Here is a 16,163-nt window from a genome sequence, read left to right as displayed (position 1 = left end):
CACGGTGCTCAGCTGTCAATAAGTAGTGATTAAAGTGAGCTAATGAGGGCAATAGGGCTTCCCCGAGGAAGGTCCCAGCACGTTCATTCATCTTCCTTCATTCCTTCAACAGCGTCCTTTACCTTCCTGTGCCAGGTATGACCTGAGGGTCTCCCTCCCAACAGGACACCTGCCCTCCCCTCCCGGGCACACATGCACACACTGGTCACAGTGACTGAGACCCCTCCATCCTCACTCATCCCTCTGGGTGAAGCCCTGTCTTTGAGCTTCCCCCTAATGCCTGCACCCATGGTGGGGGGCCCAGCCCCTCTGGCTGATCCCCTGGCAACGCCGGTTGGATGGAGGCGTCTGGGGGCCTGCGGCCACCAGGTGGCGCTGCTGGCCCGGGAGAGGCGCCCGAGGTGTCTGCCGCCAGCCAGGACCAAGGAGGGCAGGGACCCTCCTGATCACCTCTGCCACCTGACCCTCGGGGGTGGCCCCAGAGCTGGCAATCCTGGAAGGCTGCTCAGAGGAGCTGCAGCTTCCTTCCCCTCCCGGAGAGAAGAGTGACACTGAGTCAGGAAGCCCCTGACCCCTTCAACTCGGCCGCCTTCAAGGCAGCCCCTCACTCCAGGTCTGTCTCCCCACCCGCCAGAGGGGAGGCTAGGCGAGGCGATCGCAGAGGGGCAGGAGCAGACAGTGAGCCAGCCCCTCCCTGTGGGCTGTGGAACGAGACCGACGACTGACTCCATGACACGCGGGGACGGTGGGCTCTGTGGGCAGCTGGGGCTCCCCTGAGATGTGCCTCCTCTCCTGGCACGTGATCTAGGGGAGCTGAGAGCCCCCCAAGGCCATACTGGGGCCCCAGGTGAAGAACCTCATTCACCATCTCGTGAGCCCAGAGAGGGTCGGACAGCTGCCCTGAGTTACACAGCCTGGCAGCTGAGACTGCTGTGTGGCAGGAGAGAGAAACGCACCCAAGGGCTGGGATGTCCAGACAAGCGGTGCTCTGTGTTTCCAACCGCAGCGCTGGCACCAGCTCCAGGCGTCAAGGAAGCAGGAGACAGACAGATGGACAGGCGGAAGGAGACAAGAAATGGGGCGCCAGGCTGAGGGAGGTGAGAGAGGGTGGTTTGTGGTTCGCGGGTGTTCCCGGAGGCCCCTGAAACGCGGACTTCTGGTCAGTGCACCAAGCACTTGTCTTCCTGTGAAAATCCACCTTTCCTGGTCCCCCTGGTGGCTGCAGGCGGCACCTCACAGGGTCCCTGAAATGCTCTTGGAGCAGCATGTCCCCCCACGCCTGGGAGGGGCCCTCAAGAGACAAGCCAGACCCCACAGAGGGGGTGCTGGCTGTGAGGAAGGGCGTTCAGATGACACACGTGAGAGCCATCCCAAGGGACAGTGGGCCACAGGGTGCAGGAAGGGAAGGGAGTTGACAGGTGGGGCGGTCAGGGGCCCACCTGAGCCCAGTGCCAGGCACACACTAGGCTCTCCAGAAAGATCCGTGCTTGTGGGGCCGGGATCAAATCCCAGGTCCTGCCCTCAGTCACTGTGTGACCTTTGGGTAGGTGAGTTGGCCTCTCTGAGCCTCATGGTAAAGTGGCTACGCTCATGCTAATTTGAACTTCTCAGGTTGCTGTGATCTGACTTCCACCCACTTGTTAATAGGAATAATCCATCTATGAGCCACTCAGCAAGCACTTACCGAGCACCTGCCACCGGGCTGCCTGGCGCAGAGTGAAGGACGCAGCCACAGTCCCTGCCTTGAGGAGCCCACCGTCTGCTCCAGGGTGGCGAGGTCCTGGTGGAGACCACGGAGGACTCCACTGCCAGCCAGGGGCCTGGAGAGGCTTTCCAGAGAAAGGGACATTTTGCTGAGTTTGGGGGGATGCATAGGCATCTGGCCTTCAGAGAAGCAGGCTAGGACATCTCCGGGGGTGGCAGAGCCCCGGGGGCGGGGGGGGGGGGTGCAGCCACGTCGTGGGAAGCCCGGCAGAAGGCCCTCAGGCAGGTCACTTCCCTCCCCAGCCTCAGTTCCCTCGTCTATAAAATGAGGATAAAAATGCTGTCTCCCCATGAGATAATGGCCATGGAAAGGGCCAAGCGAATGCTAATGTTCCCTATTTAATTTTCCATGTTCTTTTTTGAGGCCAGGGTTATTTCTGTGCACATTTGGCTATTTCCAGGCTAGAGCTCGCCCTTTCCCACAAAGAATCCCCACTCCCAGGCTGCGGCAGGAGGACAGGGCCAGAGATACGAGGAGGAACAGAAATGGAATCTGTCTTCCCACGAGGGCAGCACAGACCCCCTAACGCGCAGGAGCCCAGGGCGCCAAGAGCCCAGTTTGAGAGCCCCCAGCACACAACTCCAATTCCAAGCCCCCCCCCCACTTTCTCTTTTTTTTTTTTTTTTGCGGTACGCGGGCCTCTCACTGTTGTGGCCTCTCCCGTTGCGGAGCACAGTCTCCAGACGCGCAGGCTCAGCGGCCATGGCTCAAGGGCCCAGCCGCTCCACAGCATGTGGGATCTTCCCGGACCAGGGCATGAACCCGTGTCCCCTGCATTGGCAGGCGGACTCTCAACCACTGTGCCACCAGGGAAGCCCTCAAGCCCCCCTTTAACAGATGTGGTGGAACTGATGTCCACAAGATGTCAGGAGGAGGGGACGAGAGAAATTACCAACACCATGTGTGACCTCATCACCCCCTGCCCCAGGATCCCCCCCATCAGCCCATCCCCCACCCAAAGGACAGACCCAGGGGCTGACACCTGGAGGACAGGTGGGCAAAGAGGGAACACAGGGTGCCACGTCACCTCCTGGGGTCTTCCCCTGCCCTCCAGCCAGGTTCTCTGCTGCTGGCCAAGGAGCCTGGGCACCCTGGGCAGCCTCCCCCCGCTTCTGGAAAGCCCCCTGTCCCCACCACCTCTCCCCACAGGAGAGCCTGCAGGACCCTCTCTCGGGGTCCACCCCGGCTGTCCACAGGCCCTGCCTCAGGAACAGGATGGAGGGGGGCAGGAAAGACCAGGGTCCCCCAGGGTAGGAGGGGGCAGGGAGGAGCCTGGGGGCATGAGAAGGGGGGTGGGAGGCCAGGAGGGAGGGAATGGTCAGCTGGAAATGAACAGTTTGCTGGAAGCAGCCTCACCCCAGTTGGGTGGAGGTCCCCAGCCCAGGCCCTTGCAGGGACCCTAAGGCCCAGCTAGCTCCATTAGTGATGTCTGCTGTGGGGCTGGGGGTGGGGACAAGTATCTGCTCAGAACTCTCCAGCTCCTGGAACCTCGGAAGCTGAGTGTTTAAGAATCTTCAGATCCAAGAGCTCTGAGACAGTGGAACTGTAGGATTTGCCAATTCTGGAACCTCAGGCAGAAAGGTTATCTGCAGAATATCTCCTGTGCTCAATCTCAGTCTAGAGGGACCTCATACTCCCCACCCAACCCCTCCCCAGCCCAGCCTGACACTCACCCTAGAGGGGCAGAAGCCCCCGGTCGCTAGGGGAGGGCAGGCCTGGGGTGGTGAAGCCTATGGGAGAGAGCACAGCCAGGACTCCTCGAAGAGTTCAAACCCCGACTGCAGCACAGTTATACAGCCATGCAGTGGAATATTACTCAACCATCAAAAAGAAGGAAGCACTGACATAAGCCGCAACACGGATGAAACGTGAAAACATTAGGCTACATGAAAGAGGCCAGATACACACACACGAATCAGAGCGCACGATTCCATTTATAGGAAATGTCCAGAACAGGAAAATCCACAGAGACAGGAGATTAGGCACTTCCCTGGTGGTCCAGTGGGTAAGGCTCCACGCGCCCAATGCAGGGGCCTGGGTTCGATCCCTGGTCTGGGAACTAGATCCTGCACGCATGCCGCAACTAAGACCCAGCACGGCCAAAATAAATAAGTATATAAATAAATAATAAAATCTTTTTTAAAAAAAAGAAAGGAGATTAGTGGTTGCCAGGGGGTGGGGGCAGGGAATGGAGAGTGACTGCTTAATGGATTCAGGGTCTCCTTTTGCACTGATGGAAATATTCTGGACCTAGGACTTCTCTGGTGGTGCAGTGGTTAAGAATCCGCCTGTCAGTGCAGGGGACATGGGTTCGAGCCCCGGTCCGGGAAGATCCCACATGCCGCGGAGCAACTAAGCCCGGGCGCCACAACTACGGAGCCTGCACTCTACAGCCCGCGAGCCACAACCTTGGAGCCCGCGAGCCACAACTACTGAAGCCCACGCACCTAGAGCCTGTGCTCCGCAACAAGAGAAGCCACCGCAATGAGAAGCACGCGCACCGCAACGAAGAGTAGCCCCCGCTCACCACAAATAGAGAAAGCCCACATGCAGCAACTAAGACCCAACACGGACAAAAATAAATTAATTAATAAAAATATATATATATATTCTGGACCTAGATAGAGGGGGTGGTTGCACAACACTGTGAATGTACCAAATGCCACCAAATTGTACACTTCAATGTGGTGATTTTATGTTATGTGAATTTCACGTCAATAAAAAACAAAGAAAAAAACTATTAAAAAATCCTTATCTGAAAAAAACAAATCCTTATCTGAAAAACAGGGGTAACAACACCCCACAAGACCGCTGACAGGATTAACCAGAAGTACCATCTGTACTGTTTGTGACCCGCCTAGCACTGCCTGCAGCAAGCCTGGTGCTCAGACAAGGCCGGCTGAGATGAGTCAGCATGGGGAAGGGCAACCCTCACCACCAGCTCCAGAGTCTCCAGGGAGACCCCAATGTACCCCAGAGAGTGGCCAGGAGACTCCACCCGCTTCCGTATCACCCGCCACCCCTGCCATTCCCATAGGGACCCCAACACCACACAGGGGGCGGGGGGTGCCTCCAGAAGGGCCTGCATGTGGCCCGAGGGGATCACAGCCCTGCACCAGTCTGAGCCCAAGCCCACCCCTCTCAATGGGCCTGCGGGCAGGGGACTGCTAAGGGCTCCTGGTGACCGCCACTGGGGGTCCAGGGATTGGCTTGACCCACCCCTGCGCCATGATGGCAGCTGGGCAGGGCCTCGGGCCTCTGGGCCTAGAAAGCCAGCCTTAGTCTCCTAGGGCTGCTGCACCACACATTTAGTGGCTTAAAACAACTCACATTTAACCTCTCACGGATCTGGAGGTCAGGAGTCCTGCGATCCAGGTGCCAGCAGGGCTGGTTCCCTCCAGAGGCTCCAGGGGAGAATCCCTTGCCTTGCCCCTCCTGCCCCTCCCAGCCAGGACCGCTCCCCTCAGGGCCCCTGCAGGGGCCCCCCACCCCGGCCCAGGGCCCATCATCTCCAGGCACACTCCTTCCCTCGCCTCCCCCAGCAGACTGGTGCTCCCTGTGGGCGGATCCACGGGGCAGTGCCCCCTCGTCCCAGCACTGGCCACAAGGCCCGCTGCCCAGCAGACCCTGGGGACGGCGACCAGGTGCCCGAAAAGGGACATCTCAGGCACCATCCCTGCCCTCACCCCAGCACCCTCTGCCCAGCCTTGGCCAAGCGCTCGTGTCTTCCAAGGCCTCAGCTGCGCCAGCCTCTCATGTAAATAAATGTTCCCATCACCCTGACTCACGGATAAGAACACCAAGGCCCCTGCCCGTGGCCACCCACCTCCGGCCCGCCTGGGAGCAGACCTTCCCCCGGTGGGGACGGTGCCATGAGCCAGAGAAGCCACGAGCCGTCTGCATCAGGGCCACCTTGGCATCCTTCCTATTAGAGTTCAGGGTCTCGGTGATCTTATTCCAGACTGGGGGCCAAGTTCCCTCCTGACTCTGACCCTGTAGGGAGCTGGAACTGGCTGCTAAGCTGGAGGCGGCTTCCTGGCCCTCCCACCCCCGTCCCAGTCCCCCTAGCAAGGGAAGCTTCAGCTCAGCCTTCCAGGCCTGGGAGGACCTGGAGAACCAGTCGTGGCTCCTCATCTTAGAACAGCTCAGGGGACCTCGGGGACCCCATGTTCCAGGAGACCACCCCCCCAAGCCACGGGGACCTCAGAGACCCTGTGGTCCGGAAGACTGAGACCACACAAAGAATTCAAGAGAGCAGCAGAGCTGTGGACGGCCCCTAGGGGCCGGGCAGCTGGGCGGGCCTGGCTGCAGCTTTGGCTGAGCGCAGAGCCCACCCCGAGATGGACGTGGGAGAAAAGGATTGCTGCCCAGGCCACCCGGACCAGAGCCTGGGGACCTGGGTCTTTCAGCACATTTTGCAGACTGAAAACTGGATTAAAAAACAACAATTCATATTCTATGAAAATCTACTTGGGGTATGCTCTCATTTTTAATAAGTATTTAAGATCTACAATAGCACAGGACGTCTAGGAATGTTTGACTCGGTTATTTTTAGCAAAGGTTTTGTATGATCATCTTTCGAATGAAAAGCTCCTGAACATGCAGCAGCACCAGAGAAGGTGGGACAGGGAAAGGAGAGGGCAAGGAGAGGCGTCTTCCTCCTAATCTAGGTGAGGCTAAGGTCAGGACATCACTTACAAACAGAACAGTGTATTAACCGGGAGAGGGAGAGTCCCGGTGATAGGAAACGATGCTATCAGGGCTGCTGAAATGTTAATTACAGACCTCCCCACTGCTCACAGATCGGAGGCTGCTCTTTATCTGCAAGACTTCTCACCTCTGCTCTTCCCAGGCAAGCCTCACCAGGAGTCGGGGGGGGGGGGGGGGAGGGGAGGGGCTGTTTCCTAGGTCACAGAGAGTAAACAGGCACTAGCACACGTGGGCCTCAGGAAATCCCGACAAGGACAGGGTGGGACGTTTGGCCTAAGAGTACCTACTCTTGGGCTAAGCATTGCCCTCCATTTAAAAAACAGAAGGATCACAGAAGACCACCAGCACCCTAGCGATATCACCGTGATATCCAAGAGGACCAAGTCTAGGGAGATTGGAGTGTGGTGTGAGGCTGGAGCCCCCAGCCGAAAGGATTGCCTTGATCCGGCTGCAGCCAGAGTGGTGAGCCGCTTTTTCCCATCTCTCTAGGCTTCCTCTGCTGTGCCATGCAGGGTGAGCCTTTGCCCTCTCTGGGCTCAACTTGCTCCCTGCAGAATGAAAGAATGGGCCCCCCTGCAGCAGGGACGCAGGCCCGTCCTCAGCTGGCTGGGGTCAGCCGGGGTGGCGGGCGACCGGGGGTGGTCCTGCCTGAGGCACCTCCTCCTGATCTCCACCCCACGTTACACTGAATTCTCACTTTTTTTTTTTTTTTTTTTTTTTTTTTTTTTTTTGCGGTACGCGGGCCTCTCACTGCTGTGGCCTCTCCTGTTGCAGAGCACAGGCTCCAGAAGCGCAGGCTCAGCGGCCATGGCTCACGGGCCCAGCCGCTCTGCGGCATGTGGGATCTTCCCAGACCGGGGCACGAACCCGTGTCCCCTGCATCGGCAGGCGGACTCTCAACCACTGCGCCACCAGGGAAGCCCCTCACAACATATTTTTAAATCATAGCTTAGTAACCTACTTGATAGAGGAGGACACCGTGATTCAGAGAGGTGAAGTAACTTGCCCAAGGGCACACAGCTCTTTCACGGCAGAGTTTGAATCCAGGACTGTGGGATCGCCCCCCACCCCAAGAGCAGACTCGCTTCCCCTCCATCTCAGCTGCCTAGTTAATCCACTTCATTCAGCCTGTTTTCAGGGGTCTGCTGCTCCCATCAGGGTTCGGGTGGAGGTTTTAAGAGGAAGGAGGGTGCCCCCAGCCCCATCAGCACACAGGCAGGGCTCCATCCTGCTTCTGCCACCCCCCAGCAGGATGACCTTGGGCAAGTTACCTAACCTCTCTGAGCTGCTGTTCCCTAGTCTGTAAATGGGATGTTAAGAGGATTTATTTCCTGTATAAGTAAGAGATAATGCAAAAAAAAAAAAAAAACTAACAAAGCCTGCTACACAGGACCCTTTAGTAAGTGTCAGCTGCTGGCAGCGTCTCATTAGTGTTTGCTTAACGCTGGAAAATCCAGGAACGTTATAGGATCAAAGGGATGTGACCCCAAGGGTGGCGTTTCAAGGCTGTGACGGTAGTTGGGGGAAGGGAAGGCCTGTAAAGGCCCAAGGCCCACATCAAGGCCCCTCACCGTCCGCTCAGCCACCAGAAAGCTAGCTAAGGGGATTACGGGGCGCTCAGGATGGATCTTATGGGATCAAGTGCTGCCCTCCACTCAAGAGAATTTAGAATGAGTTCTCACGTCTGCTCAGTATGGCCTATCTCCCAGCGCGGCGTGACGCCCTGCCATCCCCCCAGAACTTTGGCTCTGAGCACCGTCGCAGCCCAGCGACCCCCTCTTCCTTCAAAGTCCTGAGACTGTGAACAGAAATAGGTGCCGGCTCAGAGCCCCACTTGCTGCTCATCCTGTCCCAGTCCCCTGGCTTCATCCTCACGCCCATCTGCCCACCCGGGTCCTTGGCCACAGGCCCCAGTGAAACTGAGCAGGAACCTGTTGGGCCCTGCTGGACACAGAAGATTCTGTGTCCCCCCATTTCTTCTTTGTAGGAAATAGGCTTCATTCAGCCTCCTTGACCTTCCCTGAGTTCCAAAGGGCAGATTCAAAGAGTTGCTAATCAGGGAAGGGAGAGGACTGGGAGGAGCAGTCAGGAAACAATAGTGCAAGCCCCGGGGCAGGGTCCTGGTTCCTCCTCAGGGAATATACATATCAATACCTTTGAGTTCTGCGTCAGGAACTAAGGCCCCACCTACCCAGGTAGAGGAAGGTAACTTCAGGCGGAGATCAACATTCCTGGAGCACCTGCGCTGTGACCTCACCACCAACCAATCAGAGGAAAGCCACTCCCCCTGCAGCCCTCACTCCAAATCCCATCTGTAAAAACTTCTCCCGGAAAACCATCGGGGGAGTTCGGGGTTTTTGAGCACGAGCCGCCAGTTCTCCTTGCTGGACTCTGCAATAAACCTTTCTCTGCTCCAAACTCCAATGTTTGGGTTTGCTTGGCCTCACTGTGTATTGTGCACACGAACTGGTAACACCAGGACCCACACCTTGAAGGCTAAGCTGATCTGGCTCCGCAGTCCCCACCAGGCAGGCAGCTGGGGGAAAGGAGGCTGAAGCGGGTGCCCCTGGCCTCACAGGCACAGGAGGACAGGCCTACGGGACTCCTCCCCTCCCCTCAACGTCCAGCCCTTTCTACCCACGCCCACAGCCCAGCTGCAGCCAAACCCTGTCCTCCATCAAACAACAGCTCTCCATTGGGTGGTGGATCCATTCTCCTCCACTTTTCCCAAAAGGGCCAGCCTGGCAACAGACAGCTCACGATAGGGGAGTGGAGATGAAACAGAGCCTGATATATTTGAAACTGGAAGCAAAAATCCCAGGGGGAGGGAGGGGTGAGAACGGGGGGTGGGGGAAGGCAGGGCCTCGGGGGTCTACCAGCTTCTAGTCCCCACCTGTAGAATGAACTCTGGAACTTCAGGAGGGAGACAAAGTCCTGGAGAGTAACCCCCATCCCGCCACCACGCTCCCCCTCCAGCCCACCTGCCGCCCAGGTCTGGACCTAGACTTCGTCTCCTCCTCACCACCACCCACCTGTGCGGAGAGCAGATGATGCGCCCCCAGCTGCCCCAGCTTAACTCTCAGTGAGCAGATAAGAGTAAGGCAGAGAGGCCAATGCCGCCTTTATTCCTGAGTGAGCGGATACCGGAGAGGGTGCTCAGGCGTACGGCCACAGTGGGCTCCCTCTCGATCCAGCCCAGAACGGGGCAAAGGCCGGACCGCGGGGGCCCAGGGACTCAGCGGCCTTAGCAACAGCGCTGAAGGTTCTCCGCCTGCGGCCAAGGTTCCCTTGGCTGGGCATGCGCAATGGGCACGCCGCCGGTAGAAGGGGCTCCTGGGCTGGGCATGCGCAGAGGGCGGGCCACCTGCAGGCCGGGTTCCGGGGTTGGGCATGCGCAGAGGGTGCACCGCCTGTGGGGGGGCTCCCGGGCGGAGGTTCCTGCGTGCAGCAGCTACCCACTTCTCACCTTTTATGCCCCTGCTGTCGTGTCCAACTCGGTCCCACCCTTGCTCCCTCCAAGCACTGTCCCAGGAGCCAGGCTGATCTTTTAGATCAGAACACACCAACCCTGCTCAGTTCTTCCACGGCTCCAGTCTACCCTACGAGGCCTGCCAGCTCTGCCCCGCCCTTGCCTTGAGCTCCTCCCCACACCCAGCAGTGGAGATCCGGCCACAGGACCTTTGCACTCACTGCTCTTCCCCCATACCTCCCGATCCCACCTACTCCTCCATGCTTCTTTTAGCTTTCAATAGTCACTTCCCTGTTCCATCCCCCTGCTCTTTGCCCTCCTACTGCCAGCCAGGCATCTCTCCAAAGGACTAAAGGCAGTCACAATTTTGCACTTACTCTTTATTTAAGTGACTACTGTCTGCCTCCAGGCTGTCAGCTTCAGGAGGGCAGGGCTTTGTCTATTTTGGTCCCAGGGAAATCCCCAGTGACTGGCATAGCATCTGGAACGTAGTAGGTGCTCAATATATGTTTGGGGGGTGTGGAGGAAGGGGAAAGGAAAGAGAGAGGGAGGCACCCCAAGGCTAGGCATTGTGGGATCTTTGGAGTACCCCGAGTACTTATTCTGAAGGAGGATGGACAAAGCGTGAGGGAGTGAGCTCCCAGAGCAGGGTAGGGCTTAGGTCCTGGGAGCACAGTTCAGCTCAGGTGAGAGGAGGCCTCACACCAGAAGTGAGGAGGAGCCTGAAACTTCCATGATGTGGCCACAGATAGCTCTCTTGTGGGGACCCACATGCTCACACATGTGCTCATTGAATTCTCACCCTGGCCCATGAGAGAGGCGTCCCAATGCCCCCATTTCACAGAGGAGCAAGCAGAGGCCAGAGAGGTGAAGGGCCTCATCCAGGCCCCACAGCGAGGATGTGCTCCTGACCCCATTCTCTGGTGCCCCGAGTCCTGGGGCAGCTGGCCTGCTTGCGTGTTCCCTGAGAGACCCAGCTGTCTTGTGGGGTTAACCCTGGCGTACCCCCAGACCCAGGTGCTGTGGCAGTTCCTCAGGAGCCCGGGGAGCTGGTGCTGGCCCTCCCTCCCTGCCCCCAAGGCCCTTGCCTCCTGCAGCTGCTGGGGGCTGCCCTGGCCGAGTGCCCACCAGCGTGTGAAGTGCTTCCCGAGGGAGTCCCCAGGGAAGCCCCCGCCAGCCCAGCACTCCCCACTTCGGAGTGCATCAAGGAGGAGGCCTTCCTTCCGGGCTCATCCGCCAGGGCCGCCAGGGTCAGGCCTCGGGTCACCCTCCAGCTGCGACAGGAAGCCTCACATTAGTCTGGAGTGGAGGGTGACCTGGCCCGCTGGGGACACCAGCTGTCTGGGCTGAAACCAACTTGTGCTACTCTGTGACCTGCCTGCTGGACACTCGACAGAGCCCAGACCTGGTGCTGCCTTCTGTGCAATCTTGGACCAGTCGTTACAAGTCCCTCCTTGTGTGCCCTGCCTAGGCTGTCCAAGACGGTGGCCACCAGCCTCAGGTGGCTGCTGAGCACTTGAACTGCAGCTAGTCTGAACTGGGACATGCTGTAACTGGGATTTCGAAGACTGAGTGTGAGAAAAATAATGTAAACTATCTCCTTTTTATAAGATTTCCTTTTCCTTTTTTAAAGTTGCTTATGTGTCTGGCATTTGATTTCTCTCGGAGACCACTGTCCACACCACCAACAGAGGGAACTTTCCAAATCTAAATCAGTCTCTGACTGAAAAGGACTCAGAGAATGTCCTTCACGCCTCGTGTGGACTTTTCTTAAGACTCAGTGTCATTTCTAGCTGCTAACCCCACCTTCCACCTGCCCCACTGTGCCACAGCCCTACCCACCTTGGGGCCCGCAGGAGCCATTCCCTCTCCTGGGAATGCCCTTCCCCCTTTGTCTGGAGTGTCAGCCCTTCCTGGACGCTCCCCTGACCACCTCACTTGTCCACTCCAGCAGCCCCTGATGGCTTGGGCTTGAAGCAGGGTACGCGGTGTCAGGGTCAGGCAGGGTCGGGCTGAATAACACACCTCTGAGCCTCAGTTTGCTCATCTGTAAAATGGGAGTACACGAACAGGTCCCACTTCACAGGGCCGTGGCACAGCTCAGAGAGTGTGCTAAGGTGCCCGCACGGGACCGGCGCACGGTAGGTGCTTGGGAACCTTTGGTTGGAGGTGTTAAAATGGGGAGATCACTGAGGCAGCCACCCTCCCAAATGCAGCCAGGAATTTCACAAACTTCCTGAGTGCTGTGCTGGGCTCCCGGGTGGTGGAGCAGATCCCACCCTTGCCTCCCAGCCACCCTCCCCCGCAGTGGTTCGGAGGTACACCGGGAGCCCGGCTGAATACAGGTCTTAACAGTTGTTTTTTGTTTTGTCAAGGGTGTGATGGGCTTTTTAATGTTAATGGCGGTCGCCCACACGTATTGGAGGCCCGCATCTGCCAGACATTGATGTAAATGATCTCAACTACCTGCCTGTATTATCAATAGTTTGCTGGGCTACCTAACCCAGGCCACTGAGGAGGCGGGGCCGCTGAAACGGCTGACTTTTATTGTCTCAGGACTCTGGAGGCGGAAGTCTGAGATCAAGGCTCCTTCCGAGGGAGATTCTGTTCCAGGCCCTCCTCCTAGGCTTGTAGAAGGTGGTCAACGCGGCTTTCTCCCTGCGTAGCTCTGTGCAAATTTCCCCTTCTTGGAAGGACACCGGTCAGATTGGATTCGGGTCACCCTACCTCACTTTAACTTGATGGCCTCTGTAAAGGTCCCATCTCCAAACTAGGTCCCACCCTGAGGTCCTGGGGGTTAGGACTTGGACATATGAATTTGGGGGACACAATTCAACCCATAACACTCCCGTTTCCCAGAGGAGGGAGGCCCAGGTGGTTAGGAAGTGGGCCGGGACCACAGTGGGGTGCACGCAGAGGGGCAGCTGCGTTACTTGGAGGCAGGGAGGCTCCGGAGAAGCTGGTTCCCAGCCTGTGGGTGAATCTCCAGTTCACCAGGGCGGTTGTCACAGTCAAATTTCAAAGTCTGGGCCCTTGCATCAGCCTCCCCCTCCTCCTCCTCAACTAATTGGCCGTGGGTGCCCAGGGGGGTATCGATTTTTCTCCTCCAGGTCGCAGGTGATGGTTCCCACAGACAGTGTGGGTCCCGCCCTGCCCGCGGAGCAGTCTGGCACCTTCCCTCCTGGCCACCCAACCCCGGGGCCGGGATGCTGTTTTCCTCCCAGCCATGACCCAGGCAGGCATCTTCTCACCTCACTGTGCCCATCTGTAAAATGGGCTGTGATGAGGGTTGAGGAACAGGAAAGCCCGCAGTAGGTGCCCCAAGGAGCTTTGTGGGGAGCGGGTCGCTGGAAACCCCACTGCGGACAACGGTCTCCACTCTGCTGAGCTCGGGCAGTCTCTCTAATACTCAGAGAAACTGCAGGGAGCTGACCAGCTCGGTTAGTGGTGGTCAGGCTCAGAGAGGAGCAGGGGAGGGCAGAGCAGGGCTGGACCTTTAGGTTAGGCTGAGCCTAACCTAAAACATTCTCACCCTCTGTCCCTCTTTGTCCCCCAGGCTCTTCCTTGCCCCACGTCTCAGCTGTGGAGTCGCTCCCACAGGGAAGCCTCTCCAGCCAGCCCCCTCTCTGTGGATTTGGGGCTAGTCCAAGCGTGGCATTGCTCCCACTCTTGCGTCTCAATGGTGGAGAGGAAAGTCTTGGAGAGGAAGGCGGCATCCTTGTTTAGTCTGGACGCAGTGGAGAGTGTGGACAGGGCCTGGTGGCAGCATGACAGAAGGAACCGCGTGTGTGATTGGGAGTGTGGCTGACCACTGACCACCGCTCAGGGCACCCTCATAGTGCAGGTGGGGAGCCTTCTGCAGCCCCCTGCACCCTGCCCTGCCCCCACCCACCCTGGCTCCAGGCTCCAGGGGCCTGTCTGGCCTTGAGCAGATCTCCAGGCCTCAACATTTTTGCACATGCTGTTCCTTCTGCTGGAATGCTTCTCCCTCTCTTGTCTGTTAATAGAGACCAGCCCCTCCTCACCACTTGGTTCAAACACCACCCATGCCAGGAGGCCTCCCTCAGCCCTGGTCGCAGTAACACAAGCAGCAGCAAGGTCTGGCTGTGCCCTTGCCCACGCTACAACCCTGCCCCATTTCCCAGGTGAAGAAACTGAGGCACGGAGACCCAGTCACTCTCACGCGGTAGCCAAGAGCCCACGTGAACTAAGGCAGGGCCCCATGACTTCCTCTGTGAGTCTCACCTCCCAGAGCTCAGTTTCTTCATTCTCCTGCCCCCCCTCGCCCCGAGAGGGTTGTAGGGCCCGGGGCGGGGGGACTGTGGGGGCTGTGGGAGTGGAAGCCTCACCAATGGCAGGTCCCACACTGTGCCACAGGACGCTTAGAGCCAGGCCGCGGCCGGCAGCAGGGGCCTGGGGCCTCAGACCCTATGGCTATGGCTCCTCTGGGGAGCAGGGAATCACACAGAGGACCCCTGGTGTGTGAGCGGGCGGGGACGGGGGTGGGGAGAGCTGGAACCAGGGTGCTTGGTGTTGCAGGTGGGTTTCCTCCACTCTTCTTTTTTTTTTTAATTTTTATTTATTTATATTTGGCTGCGTTGGGTCTTCATTGCTGCACGCAGGCTTTTTCTATTCACGGCCAGCAGGAGCTACTCTTCATTGCGGTGTGTGGGCTTCTCGTTGCGGTGGCTTCTCTTGTTGCGGAGCACGGGCTCCAGGCGTGCGGGCTTCAGTAGTTGTGGCTCGCGGGCTCTAGAGCTCGGGCTCGAGTCGTTGTGGCGCAGGGGCTTAGTTGCTCCGCGGCGTGTGGGAGAGACAGTGCATGTGAGCCCATGCAGGGTGGGAGGTGGGCGTGGCTTCTGGGCTGGCTCTGTGGGCACACGTAGGTGAGTGTGCCCACATTTGTGTGGGCACACGTGTATGAGCATGTTCGTCTGCAAGTCTGAGGGCAGAGTGTGTGTGCGTGGCCGTGGATCCCCATCAGGTGCCCTGGGGGTGCCCCCACGTCTCCCTGGGAGGTGTCAGAGAATCGAATGACCCCAAAAACCTGCGCTAGTGCCATGGGCCGTTACACATGAGGACACCAAGGCACGGAGAGGGGAAGCAGGCTGTCTGGCTTCACAGCTAGCAGAGGGTGGCGGGGACTTGAAATCTGCATCTGGTTTCAGCCCGCACCTCTGACCCCAACCCCAGAACTAGGGGCTGAGTCTCTTGGGGGCTCGATGACGCTGTGTCTATGAGAGTGGCCTGCACACCAGTGTGAGGTGTCCCAGGCAGGAGGGGACGCAGCAGGCAGGGCCCTCTGGGGGTCTGGGAGGGACTGGGGCAGGACCCACCAGCCCCCGTTGCCAGTCGCCTCTGAATTCAGATACGCCCCCGCCCCATGTCTGGCCCTTTGCCTGGCACCACGTTCCACTCTTTTTTTCTTTTTTTAATGCTTATTTATTTATTTGTCTGCACCGGGTCTTAGTTGCGGCATGTGGGATCTAGTTCCCTGACCAGGGATCGAACTCAGGCCCCCTGCACTGGGAGCACGGAGTCTTAGCCACTGGACCGCCGGGGACGTCCTCCACGTTCCGCTCCTGAGGGCTGTGACAGCTCTCGGGGTTCAGAGCTCCGGCTCTGGGCTCAGCGAGCCTGGAGGCTAGCCCTGTTCCTGCCTGCCGGATGGCCGGGGGACTTTAGGTGCATCATTCAACTGCTCTGGGCCTCAGTTTCCTCATCTGAGCAAAGGGAATCATGGTAACACCTGGTCCAAGGGAACGGGCTCTTTGAGGATAGAAAGAGCTGCTGTAGTGGTGCAGCCCGGACTACCACCTTGTCCCCCAAGACCCCCAACCTGCCTGCACCCTAGCTGCCGCCGCCCCACCTGCAGGCTCAGGCCGTGTCCTCGGAGCCCACCACCTCCCCAGCCGGCACCGGCACCCTCAGCCCTCCCCGCTGTTGGGCCTCCGAGTTCTCCCTCCCCGTGGGCCGTTGGGAGGCAGCCCCGCCCTCTGACAGCCCCACCATCACCCCCGGAGCCCTGCCTCGGCCCAGCGGCTGCCCTCAGGTCGGGTGGGGACACATAAGCCAGGCTGCGGGAAGGTTCCTGAGTAGCTGGTGGCCTGGTCCAGGGGCGGGGCTGAGGGGGAGCAGGAAAACCGGAAGGGGGTTGAGCAGGGCAGGGCCTGGTCCCGTTGCGCTTGAAAAAGGTGACCCCAGCTCTGCGAAGGTGGC

The sequence above is a fragment of the Mesoplodon densirostris genome, chromosome 13 (genome assembly GCF_025265405.1).
Source record: "Mesoplodon densirostris isolate mMesDen1 chromosome 13, mMesDen1 primary haplotype, whole genome shotgun sequence".
Lineage (NCBI taxonomy): Eukaryota > Metazoa > Chordata > Mammalia > Artiodactyla > Ziphiidae > Mesoplodon > Mesoplodon densirostris.
The sequence above is the reverse complement of the archived record's forward strand: the minus strand, read 5'-3'. Positions refer to the sequence as shown.